Genomic DNA, 12,600 nt, shown 5'->3' with positions numbered 1-12,600 from the left:
TATGACATTTTGATAGGTCGATGTACCAACAACTAATACATTGCATTAGTGTTGGTTGACCTTGAGGTGTCCTTGATACAGTTAGCTCGAAATTTGACCTAGACTTGATGGACTATAGTCCCCAACCATGGAGTGAGAGTCCTTGAACCCCCTATCTAGATGAGCTAATGGATAATGTAGGATGATATGCTAATATCGAGGACAAGCTTGACATGGCATGTAGGTTAGTTGGGGCTTTTTGCACATTTAGGTGATGGGGAGCACTATTTGCCATCATTATAAACCAAAGGAATATAGATGTTGTATGGGTGTTAATGTGAGGATAATTTTGCCCCTGGACAAGGATGGCTTTGTTTGGGCCTTGGACATCATCTAAGGAGAAACACCATTATCATCCCAGGGCATACGAGTGGTTTTGGTTGGTTTAGTAATAATACAGACTGTGCACATGGTACAAAACCACCTCCCAGTGCCTCTAAGGTGAACGGTTGGCCTAGTGGTGCTCATCGCCAACATCAAGGTTTCTTGTTGGTGGCTAGTGTCCTACTTACTAATGTCTACTACCCAATATTGTGACATTTTGATAGGTCGATGTACCAACAACTAATACATTGCATTAGTGTTGGTTGACCTTGAGGTGTCCTTGATACAGTTAGCTGAAATTTGACCTCTTGATGGACTATAGTCCCCAACCATGGAGTGAGAGTCCTTGAACCCTCTATCTCCATGAGCTAAATTATGGATAATGTAGGATGATATGCTAATATCGAGGACATGTTTGACATTTTGATAGGTTGATGTACCAACAACTAATACATTGCATTAGTGTTGGTTGACCTTGAGGTGTCCTTGATACAGTTAGCTCGAACTTTGACCTAGACTTGATGGACTATAGTCCCCAACCATGGAGTGAGAGTCCTTGAACCCCCTATCTAGATGAGCTAATGGATAATGTAGGATGATATGCTAATATCGAGGACAAGCTTGACATGGCATGTAATAATATCTGATTATCATCCTAGGGCCTACGACTGGTTTTGGTTGGTTTAGTAATAATATAGACTATGCACATGGTACAAAACCACCTCCGAGTGCCTCTAAGGTGAATGGTTGGCCTAGTGGTGCTCATCGCCAACATCAAGTTTTCTTGTTGGTGGCTAGTGTCCTACTTACTAATGTCTACTACCCAATATTGTGACATTTTGATAGGTCGATGTACCAACAACTAATACATTGCATTAGTGTAGGTTGACCTTGTTAAGGTGTCCTTTATACAGTTAGCCTGAAATTTTACCTCTCGATGGACTATAGTCCCCAACCATGGAGTGAGAGTCCTTGAACCCTCTATCTTCATGAGCTAAATTATGGATAATGTAGGATGATATGCTAATATCGAGGACATGTTTGACATTTTGATAGGTCGATGTACCAACAACTAATACATTGCATTAGTGTTGGTTGACCTTGAGGTGTCCTTGATACAGTTAGCTCGAACTTTGACCTAGACTTGATGGACTATAGTCCCCAACCATGGAGTGAGAGTCCTTGAACCCCCTATCTAGATGAGCTAATGGATAATGTAGGATGATATGCTAATATCGAGGACAAGCTTGACATGGCATGTAGGTTAGTTGGGGCTTTTTGCACATTTAGGTGATGGGGAGCACTATTTGCCATCATTATAAACCAAAGTAATATAGATGTTGTATGGGTGTTAATGTGAGGATAATTTTGCCCCTGGACAAGGATGGCTTTGTTTGGGGCCTTGGACATCATCTAAGGAGAAACACCATTATCATCCCAGGGCATACGAGTGGTTTTGGTTGGTTAAGTAATAATACAGACTGTGCACATGGTACAAAACCACCTCCCAGTGCCCCTAAGGTGAACGGTTGGCCTAGTGGTGCTCATCGCCAACATCAAGGTTTCTTGTTGGTGGCTAGTGTCCTACTTACTAATGTCTACTACCCAATATTGTGACATTTTGATAGGTCGATGTACCAACAACTAATACATTGCATTAGTGTTGGTTGACCTTGAGGTGTCCTTGATACAGTTAGCCCGAAATTTGACCTAGACTTGATGGACTATAGTCCCCAACCATGGAGTGAGAGTCCTTGAACCCCCTATCTAGATGAGCTAATGGATAATGTAGGATGATATGCTAATATCGAGGACATTGAGCTTGACATGGCATGTAGGTTAGTTGGGGCTTTTTGCACATTTAGGTGATGGGGAGCACTATTTGCCATCATTATAAACCAAAGGAATATAGATGTTGTATGGGTATTAATGTGAGGATAATTTTTCCCCTGGACAAGGATGGCTTTGTTTGGGGCCTTGGACATCATCTAAGGAGAAACACCATTATCATCCCAGGGCGTACGAGTGGTTTTGGTTGGTTTAGTAATAATACAGACTGTGCACATGGTACAAAACCACCTCCCAGTGCCTCTAAGATGAATGGTTGGCCTAGTGGTGCTCATCGGCAACATCAAGGTTTCTTGTTGGTGGCTAGTGTCCTACTTACTAATGTCTACTACCCAATATTGTGACATTTTGATAGGTCGATGTACCAACAACTAATACATTGCATTAGTGTTGGTTGACCTTGACGTGTCCATGATACAATTAGCCCGAAATTTGACCTAGACTTGATGGACTATAGTCCCCAACCATGGAGTGAGAGTCCTTGATCCCTCTATGTTGATGAGCTAATGGATAATGTAGGATGATATGCTAATATCGAGGACAAGTTTGACATGGCATGTAGGTTAGTTGGGGCTTTTTGCACAATTAGGTGATGGGGAGCACTATTTGCCATCATTATAAACCATAGGTATATAGATGTTGTATGGGTGTTAATGTGAGGATAATTTTGCCCCACAAGGATGGCTTTGTTTGGGGCCTTGGACATCATCTAAGGAGAAACACCATTATCATCCCAAGGTGTACGAGTGGTTTTGGTTGGTTCAGTAATAATACAGACTATGCACATGGTACAAAACCACCTCCGAGTGCCTCTAAGGTGAATGGTTGGCCTAGTGGTGCTCATTGCCAACATCAAGGTTTCTTGTTGGTGGCTAGTGTCCTACTTACTAATGTCTACTACCCAATATTATGACATTTTGATAGGTCGATGTACCAACAACTAATACATTGCATTAGTGTTGGTTGACCTTGAGGTGTCCTTGATACAATTAGCCCGAAATTTGACCTAGACTTGATGGACTATAGTCCCCAACTATGGAGTGAGAGTCCTTGATCCCTCTATCTCGATGAGCTAATGAATAATGTAGGATGATATGCTAATATCGAGGACAAGTTTGACATGGCAGGCAGGTTAGTTGGGGCTTTTTGCACAATTAGGTGATGGGGAGCACTATTTGCCATCATTATAAACCATAGGTATATAGATGTTGTATGGGTGTTAATATGAGGATAATTTTGCCCCACAAGGATGGCTTTGTTTGGGGCCTTGGACATCATCTAAGGAGAAACACCATTATCATCCCAAGGCGTACGAGTGGTTTTGGTTGGTTTAGTAACCCAACACGACTTCCTAAGAATAGTAAATCCTCCTTACTACTGTTGCGTGGTGATCCAGGAAACAAGATCTGGGTTTTTATTGCTTATCGGAGGGAAAGCATTCCTCCACTCAAGGAGTTTTCCTCCTATCCACTTGTACAAACAATAGGCTTGAGTAAGATAATAGGATTAGAAGAAAATCATAGGAAAACATGTGAATAATACGAGAGGTTCAGATTCCAAGATTTTTTTGTAACTTTGTCATCTTCAAAGTTACAAACAACATGTTTGTTAATTGAAGTGATATTTGATTTCAGCGCTTAGTTTAGCTTTCTTCTAAGGTTTTTAAGTTTCCTTGTGTTAACTTGGCCCATTGACCTAGGTGGTCAATATCCCTCTTGTATCATTTATGTTCACATATTTGTTTATGAGCAATTTTTTCTTACAGCTTATCTTAACATTTGTTGATGATAGTTGTAGCACTCTTACATTAGTTAGATAGAATTTTTACTTTGAATTTAGTTCATTTCCATTACTATTTTTAATTTTTTTGTTCATTATGTGTTATTCATTGTTACTTACACTCTATTCTATTTTGCAACTACAAAAAACACTACAACCTCAACCTTGCATTTTGGTAGATTAACCCTACCACAAATTGTTTTAATGCATTGGATATGTTCACTTTCCAATTTTCCAACTTCTCATTAGCATCATTGCCATCCAATACCACATTTAGCATATTCACCTTCACATTAGACTGTTTCTTGTAGAAAAATAAGGACACCTGTAGCAGTTTGCAACCCGACTTCCAAGCTTGCCCAAATTCACACGAAACATAAGATAATCCGTGATTCAACGATTTGGGAAACTTTTGAACAGACAGATAATCAGTGATCCGTGTGCTTTGATAATCCGTGATCCGTGTGCTTTGAGGAGCGGATGCACACATTATATCCAATATGGTTGGGGGTATCCTGTAGCATTAACAGGTGAGGCGCATCTGTCAACAACCCTTTCGGACGGCCAAGACAGTTTTATAAGCTCTGCATTTAATTCCATTTTTTTTCTGTGAGGCTGATCTTCCATAGTTTTTGCCTAAAACAGGTATGTGTTTAGGCTTTCTGTTTGTTTTATTAAAAAATATCTCTTTGAATAAATTATTATCATATCCTGTTGCCTGTTCAGATTGTTGGGGCTACCTTTAGATTATATCTTTTTGATTTTGCAGACTTTAAACACATATCCAACCCATTTCCTTGTAAGCTCTACTAAGCATAGGATGATAATACGTTGCATTTTCTTGGATCGGATTCTAGCTTAGTTATTTCCTCTGCTTTTGGGCATATGTAAAGTTAAGTGCATGTTAATGGAATTTGATTACTTGTTTCTTTGTGTTAAGTACATTGATAAGCAGAAAAACCTTTATCGCTTCCGAAACATCTTCACCATGCAATTTCTGGGTAGAAATGTTAGGACGTCTTATTATTTTCAATGGCATATTACCACAAGAACGCTTGAGATGAGGGATACCCAGATTACGTCCAGAACAGATACAAATTGGTGTATTTTCAATGGCATATTACCACAAGTCTTCTTATTTTCAATAGAATATTACCACAAGAACGCTTGAGATGAGAGATACCCAGATTACGTCCAGAAAAGATACAAATTGGTGGTTCTTTCAGTGACCTATCCCTAGCCAGTTTCTCAACAATAACTTTCACCTTTTTCTCAGGAAGACTAATTTGAGAGGCTTCCATATTTATACGAAACCACCCTCTTTCTTTTTCATGAATAGAAGATTTTGATATCATTGGGCATGGACTATCTGTTGTAACAAGTCCCAACATAAGTCGTCAAAATGGTCATATATTTTGTTCAATAGCACAATGCCTGACCTGCAAAACATAAACCCCATTTGTTAATAACATCTGGAGCATTAAAAAACACATTTTCCTTCACAATGAAGCAACATAGAAACCCTCAGAATTGAAAATATCCATTCTTACAAGTAGTGGAAAGACTGAACTGTAAGTCCCATCATAAGTCGTCAAAATGGTCATAGATTCTGTTCAATAGCACAATGCCTGACCTGCAAAACATAAACCCCGTTTGTTAATAACATCTGGAGCATTAAAAAACACATTTTCCTTCACAATGAAGCAACATATAAACCCTCAAAATTGAAAATATCCATGCTTACAAGTAGTGGAAAGACTGAACTGTAAGTCCCATCATAAGTCGTCAAAATGGCCATAGATTTTGTTCAATAGCACAATGCCTGACCTGCAAAACATAAACCCCATTTGTTAATAACATCTGGAGCATTAAAAAACACATTTTCCAACCCTCAAAATTGAAAATATCCATGTTTACAAGTAGTGGAAAGACTGAACTGTAAGTTGAAATTCAGTCCAATCATTCTTGGGAGGGCCATCATAATAGCATTTTTATCGACGTCATGTTGAAATTGGGGTAGGGCTCACTGCGAAATTATTGTTGCATTCTGACTTGCAAAAGTCATCTTGATCATGTGAATGTATTGATTTTGAATTATGAAGGCTTTTGTCAAGAAATTTCAGGCCCCATCCCCTGGTTTCTTTCAAACAGTGTCTTTGTCAGTTCCACTGTTCATAGTTTGTCTCTATGACCATTGTAGCTATCATGAGATAGACAAAGCTCGGCATCTGAGATACCCTTACTACACTAGTTCTCCACACAAACTGCATTTCCATCTACAAATCGAGACATAAGTCTGGAATGAAATAATTCACTGTGTCTTTGTTGTGAAGGTTGATTCAACCATAAGTCCAACATTTTGTTCTTGATGACCTGTTTAGTTGAGGCCACATAGCTTAGGACAAAACCAACTAGTATTTTCGGCAATTGGACTAGACGATGTTATTGATATAGAACAAAAATCCCCACAGTTTTTGTTTGGAATACTCGTATGGTACTTTTTTAAGCAGAGAACAATTGTACAATGACTGGCATTTTACAGACGTGATGTCTTAAAATTGGTTGATAAATGCTCTGTTTTTCGTATATATATCATCAATTTGTGTAGTATATTTGATAATTTCATTGAAAATTCATTTCACATTGGTTGGTTAGTTGCAAATTTGTTTGCCTACAATAAGTTTTTTTAGGATTGGACTGAAGCGGTCTGAATTTATTTTTTGTTTGACATATACTGATATCAGTAATGATAGCTTTGGATTTTGAGTTTATTTATTTATGGTGTTAGTTAAGACCATCCCTGCATTTGTGGGGTATGTGTTGTTCTTTTTCTCATTCCTGATCACTATTTCCATATTCAATATTCTCTCGATAGAAGATCAACTAACCAAGCATAGTTTACTTCCCTAAGAAAACTTATTGAGGTTGTTATGCTTAGAGGTGTTAAGAAGTTGCAGATCATGAGTGATTCCAACCTTGTATTGATTAGGCCAATAGGAAAGCATCAATTAATAAATATAAATCTATGTCATTTGTTGGTGGACTTTTATAACTCAATTATATCTTTTAAATGAAATTCTTTCATGAACATTCTTCACGAACTCAACACTTCAACAAACTTTGACAAATATTCTTTCAGGGACATTCTTCATGAACTCAATACTTCAGCGAATGAGTTATCAAAGGGGACTTTGACTTTGTCCCCTGTTGCCATAAATATTTACAAGTTCTTGACGGTGTGATGAAAGATACTACAGATTTCTTTTTGAAGTCTTCCTATCATGTCCCTTATGTTATAAAGTAAGGATTTTTTTGAAGAAGATAAGGTTATATAACCTCAGGTAGTAGATAGATTGGAAAAGGGGTTTTTTGTAAAGCTAATTAATCACGTATAGTGGAAAGGCCCATAGGGAATGAAGTTTTAGTTGTGAACAGATAACGTCTATGAAAACGTATATGTTATGTCTCCAATGCATGAGGATCACCTGTCTTCCATTAGTATTTTGAGTTTGTACTTGGAACATATGATCAAACTGTCCCTGTTAGCAAACTGTCTCTGTTATCAAACTGTCTGTTAGCAATGGCTCAATGCAGTGATGATTCAGACAAGTGTATAATGTGATTTGAAGGACACCTTATCTCATTTGCAGTGAACATTGATTTAAACTAGTGCGTAATGAGATTTCATGTTTCTTACTATACTCTGTCTTCAAATTTAACAATCCATCCATGCTGCATAACAGTACTAGTTTCTTGGTGATCCAACCATACTCTGTCTTCAAATTTAACAGTCCATCCATGCTGCATAACAGTACTAGTTTCTTGGTGATCCAACCATACTCTGTCTTCAAATTTAACAGTCCATCCATGCTGCATAACAGTACTAGTTTCTTGGTGATCCAACCATCATGGATATCGCAGCGTATGGTAATTCCATTTTTAAGTGTTCGTTAGTAGTACTTTCCAATCAGGGAATTCCTAAACCTTAATATGTTGTGTTAAATTCAAAGATACTTTCCTATCAGGGGATTCCTAAACCTTAATATGCCATGTTACATTCAAAAAGGGAAAAAATGAACTTACTCTGGAGGCAGTTGTCCTCTCAATTACCACACTTTGAGACTATCATTTATTTGCAATTAATCAATTAGAAATAGAGAGATTTTTGCTGTCCTACATCTCCATTGTCTTCTTCATCTTTTCCCAGTGCTTTTCTCATGGTTGTGCATGTTGAAGCTGCTTCTCCTTTGAAGGTATGAAAGAACCATGGCAATAGGTATCAGAGACAAAAATGGTCCTGCTGAGACTCAAATGGTGAAGATCAATAGATATCGATGATGAGTTTATGTGAAATTCATGGAGCAAACCTTTAATCGAAACATTTTGAAAGAGAATGGATGAGGACATAAAGAGATAAAGAAATGGGCTGGTTTCAAAGAGAAAGAAGTCAACAGCAGCGGAAAATGGGACAACAAACAGACAAGGAAGAAGAATGAAAATGAGTAAGCTTTTTTTCAAATCAGCAAAATATATAAACGAGAGGAGACATTTCTGTTTATCCCCTCGATCTTTTTTTTCCTTTCTTTGTTTTGCGTACCACCACCTTTACACATTAAGCCTTGCTCTTAGTATCCTTCTCTACATACACGAAAAAGTTGTCTCCCATAGATTTTTCTCTCATGGCTATTTACTCTCACATTTCTGACTTGATCTAACGTAATTCTCCATCTGCTGTACCCACTCCCCATGAGAGAACTGTCTTACAAAAATATATCAAATTTAGCCAATTATCAAACCATAGGTCAATTGGGTGTAGCTCCAGTTGTTGAGAGGAAAGTAGTTATCCTCCTACATCTGGGTTCATATTCCACTTTGTGACATGCTTGCTCTCTTCATGAGCTAATTGCTGACAGTTGAGCTGGCCTTGAGCCCTGAAGAATCCAGTTTACCCTGGCTACCATTCTCAGAATGAGGGAAAGTACCCAGTGGGTTTCCTCCGGAAATTCATTATGCAGAGAAAAAAAAGGAATATCAAACCACAAATGGGACATCTGAATTCGCTATGTCCAAGTGCTTACTTTGCTGTAATGAATAGCCTTTTCTAACTATGTTTATTTTCTTTCCTAACTGTGCCAAGCACTATGTTACAATGTTAACTATGGCATTCTAGTATCTCCTATTTTTCATTTTCAAATACTATATCTAGCTGCTGCATTGTTGTATTCTTCGTGTGCCAAATGCTTCATCGTTGCTGCACTAATAGCCGTGCCTTTTGCTGATATTAACCATGCCATTTGTGTGATGGTATTTGATAAATGTTTATAAATGTTGATCAGGAAATACCAATTAATCATAGTTAAATGGTTAATTACATGTGTGGTCTCAATTGCACGTTTTCTTTACCCAAATAAAGGGGGTTTGAAGAGTTTATTGTTGCCAACGATCTTCAAAACAATTGAGCTTACTGTTTCCAGGGATAATTATTTGGATAGAATGCTTATTATTTTTTCCTGAAACTTTATATATTTTTACTGTTTAAATTTTTGTTTTAAGAGCCACAGCATATCTACTGCCTATGACTTTTGAATTCCAAAGTTGGTTAATAAGGTATCCACAATCTAAATTCACTTGTATTTACTTGTATGAGGAATTACAAATACAATGCACTTATTAAATTGGAGATGAAAACTGAATTACTAAATAGTTTGAGTTAACAACATTTCAATACTGAGACAATCTTCTATTACAAGTGAAAAGAGTGCTGAAATATGGGCATTTGTTTGGAATTCACTCTATGTGCCACTGTACCCAGTTAGTTTTATTGTTCTGTTTATCTGGTTTTACTTATAACACTTAAAAAGAGGATGAGAATGGAAACAGTAAAGGAGTAGAGAAACATCTTCCTCTGCGATAACAACAGCTATGGTGGAATGGTAAACACTCCTCGCATATTCACACCTTGGAAACCTTATCTCGAAATGAAGCTAGTCCTCACTTGCATTAGAGCAAATCCATTTGAACCTTGTTGGGCCTTGAAAGAGAGATCAAATTTCTCCAAACACCTCGTAAACAAATATTCTTGTAAATTTTTTATATTTTTTAATACAAAACAGCTGAAAGGTAAGATAGGCCCCATATAGTTGACTCAGTAATAAAATTTAATTATTTTTAAATTAGATTTTTTTCATACAAAACATGTCTCCTTGAACAGAACATACTGAAAAGGAAGATAACCCGATAACCCCATATAGTTGACTTAGTAATTAAAATTTTAAGTTTATATGGTATCAAATTCCTCATCAAATTTCTTTCCACATCATCCAGTGGTAAAAAATATATCGAAGAATTCAATATATTTTAATACACAATATATATTTTTTAATTTTTTTACATAAAATTTTATGTTTATCATATCAAATATTTTATATTTATAAGAAAGATTAAGTTTCTAAGAGTTTAATATCTTTTAATATGTAGCATATATTTTTAATATCTTTTAATATGTAGCATATATTTTTAATAGACAATATATTAAAGGGAAAGATAATAAGATAACTTTTTTGTAAGTTAGTAAAGTTTCAATATATTACTAAATAAACATACAATACAAAAATAGTAGCTGGTTTACCAAACCAGTTGTAGAAGAAGATTCTCTTTGTCACACATTTAACCAGGCATGCCATTAGATTTTTCTGTCTTTACTTTCCCTTATATAGTTCAAAAAAGTTCCCCTTCCCACTACTACTATATGTAGGTCTGCCTATCTGAATAGCTATATAGCTTTGATCTTCAGACCTAAACTTGACAAAATAACTACAATACTACCTATATAAACATAACACAAAACTAAACAAAAGATTGGTCGATGCCATGATCAACTAACACAATATTATTTGCTTGGAGTTGTTATCGTCGTTGGCCCCATTGTTGGGTCCTCCACAAGGGTTGTCGCTGGAGCCTCTAGGGTTGCCAGTGGACAGCCGCCTGCAGCGCAAGCCTCTCGAACTCGATACTTCCTCAAGCGGGCCAAATCTCCTATCTCTACACCCATCGATATATCCACATTATCGATATAATTTAGATAGATTGAGAACATTTTGTTAAGATCCCCAATTCTGCCAACATGCAATTTCTCTATGTTAACCAAACCCTTGAGAGCCTCTTCAATTCCTTTTAGGCGTTGGTCTATAGATTTTAACTCGATTTCTGTCTCGAGTTGCCTCTTTTTCCTCTACTCTGCTGCCTCTGCTTGCAGCTTTTCCACTAGAGTCTTGACATGCCAAGCGGTCTCCAAGGTCTTTTGGTACACAGTCATCTATGTTTTGGATTTCCCTGTGTTGATGATCCAATCTCCTTCCTCCTCTATTCTACCATCAAAGATAGCCCTACAATGTCTTCGAACCTCACTCTCCCAGATTTCCACTATATCCTTCCCTTTTGTGTGACTGTTTAGCAACAACCTCCGCTGCTTCCTCCATGCATGTCTGTTTGCAAAACTCAAAGCCCTGAGCATCCACTCGGGAACTACCTCTTGGCCTACTAGCATCACTCTAGCTCTTACTCATTGCACTCCCTGATAACTGAATTTCCCTCATAGAAATTACTATCACCAACTCACAATTACACCACCTTTCAGTGTTTTGCCTTATGTCGATGAAGCCTGCTCCCTAGCTATGATTTAAAGATGACACCCCAGATGAGACTTGCCTCGCCGATATTTGAGTACTTTCCCTCTCCATTTTCAGTAACTCTGACCTGCTAGCGATGTTGTTGTTCATTCGTGTGTACTTGTGGACGTCCTTCCTCTCATTTTCCCTTGCGAGCGGTTTGTTCAAAATCATAATCACCCTGACCTTGCTCTTGTATGTTTCCCCTCTTGATTTCGTACCTTCCCACTCCTCTTGCCACATCTCCTATTAATGAGACGATCACACTAACAATCTATTATGGGGGAAATCCTCTCCTTCCCATGATTAACCATCACTCTATCCTTGTATTGCAGACACATACCCCTTCTCGTTTCCTAAGTATGTCCATAATGAAGGATTATTTGTTCGTATGAACTGGTAGATCACTGTCCTGATTCGGGCCCACCCCTTCTCTATCAACCTGCCTTAATGGCGTGGAGTGATCTCTCTCTGCCAACCTTTGGCTTTCCTCCTTTAGCTAGCCCTCTGAAAACTTGCACATCACGTCGGTGAGCAAATGGACATTATCTACCCCTTTATTTTCCACCCTATCCACCAACACATTCGAAAACCACTGAACTAAGGTGAATTCCACGGTTTTCAACACCTCCAGATGTTTTTGAATGCGTTGGATTAATGGGGGCAAGTGCCAGTTCCATGTTACTTTACTTATTTGTGTGCCACATTGTAACTTACGTGTCACTTGAATGATAAGAGGTGCGGTTCCTACTAGGTCTGGTTCCATGGGAGTTTGCATGGGCTTACAGCCATTCATATGGGATTTCTCAATAAGTGTCTTGGCATATTTTCTTTTATATACAAATATCCGGTGATGTGTCTGTCACACCTCCAAACCAAGACACTAATGCAATAGACCAAGATCGGTCATGTCAAAGGACCTTTTCAAATCCTGCCAAAATTC

Source organism: Pinus tabuliformis, chromosome J (genome assembly GCF_031772625.1).
Source record: "Pinus tabuliformis cultivar Carrire ecotype Pingquan chromosome J, CPIR1, whole genome shotgun sequence".
Lineage (NCBI taxonomy): Eukaryota > Viridiplantae > Streptophyta > Pinopsida > Pinales > Pinaceae > Pinus > Pinus tabuliformis.
The sequence above is the reverse complement of the archived record's forward strand: the minus strand, read 5'-3'. Positions refer to the sequence as shown.